Source organism: Leptonychotes weddellii, chromosome 9 (assembly GCF_054177405.1).
Source record: "Leptonychotes weddellii isolate Sample4059 chromosome 9, ASM5417740v2, whole genome shotgun sequence".
Classification (NCBI taxonomy): Eukaryota; Metazoa; Chordata; class Mammalia; order Carnivora; family Phocidae; genus Leptonychotes; species Leptonychotes weddellii.
The window spans coordinates 116771668-116773223 of NC_138377.1; positions in this window are offsets into that span (position 1 = coordinate 116771668).

A 1556-nucleotide genomic window follows, 5' to 3' on the forward strand; every position below is an offset into this window, starting at 1 on the left:
CCACCCCCCACTCCAGCAACCCTCAGTTTGTTTCCTGCGATTAAGAATTCCTCATATCAGTGAGGTCATATGATACATGTCCTTCTCTGTTTGACTTATTTCGCTCAACATAATACCCTCCAGTTCCATCCACGTCGTTGCAAATGGCAAGATCTCATTCCTTTTGATGGCTGCATAATATTCCACTGTATATATATACCACATCTTCTTTATCCATTCATCTGTCGATGGACATGACTTGTGTATTGTAAAGCATATCACTTATTGTTTATATCATAGTTTGCTAATCTCGAATGAGGAAGAAACAAGATAATTGATGAATTCTTCGATGAAACTATATAGGGAAAAGCCAAATGACCTTTTAATTCCTATGCATCTACTTGTAATCTTAATAAATTAATTTAAAGACCCCTCGATATCAAGTAAGGAAACATAGAGATAATTTCAAGGTTTTAATTATTATAAAATTTAAAAATTTTAATATAAGGGCTATTTTGTGCATTCATAAGAGATTAGATTTGTTTTAATATTTTAATATACTTTGTAAGACATTTGTAATCTACAACAATTCCTTTATCATCAAACATAGGTGGCTTTGGGGGGGTTTTTTTAATTCTCTTTTATATGAGAAACAGGGAACAAAGTTGCTAAGGTAATACATTGCATTCACCACTGAATTTAGCTCTCTTCTACAGTTTCATGAATGAATGGACAACATCACTTGAAAGTGGCACCTGATTTGGTTTATTGATTCCCTTCACTGACTCCCTCCCTCTCCCCAAAGTCATTTACTTTCAAAATATCATTGCCTGCTGAAGAAATTAGCTGGCGTACTACCAAAAGGAAGTATATTTCACTAAATGAAGTTCCTGAAATGCAGCTTTTGTTTTTTGTTTCTTTCTGCTCTGCCAGCAACTTCAGATTATGAGAAAGTGCATTCTCTGCGCTGTATAGCATAAGACAGTTCAGGACTGTTCCAGAAGGTACAGCTGCTATTTGGTACAAAGTACAAAGCCGGGGGAGGGGGGGGAGGGGGGGGTGGGGGAGCGAGCAAACTTCTCCCAGCTGGTTGAAGGGACTTTGCTGCAAAATTCCTTAATGAAGGAGACCCACAGATTTGCTGGGATGCAGTTAGGCTAGATGGTAGGAAATTGGAAAATGTTATTAAACTCAAGAAGAAAGATTGAGATGCTGGTGACAGTAGCCCATGTATGTAGATATCAGTGCACCAATTGACAAATGACCAATGCCAATGGCCAGGCTGCGACCCGAAATCAGGAAAGGTGGCCCGGGGGAAAAAAATAAAAAATAAAACAAATGCCTTATCATTGAGGGGTCGGGGACCATGTGCTCTGTTTATTCTGGTCTCTGCAGTATTTCCCTTGGTAAGAGCAAGAAAGAAAGACAAGGAGAGAGAGAAAAAATAAAAGGAAAGAGACAGACCTGGAAGAAATTCTCATTTCAAAGAGAATAAAGAAGGACAGAAGGGGAAGAGCTCCAGAGAGAGGTGGGGAGCTGACATTTCAAGATGTCACCTCATTTCCCCTTCTCTACAA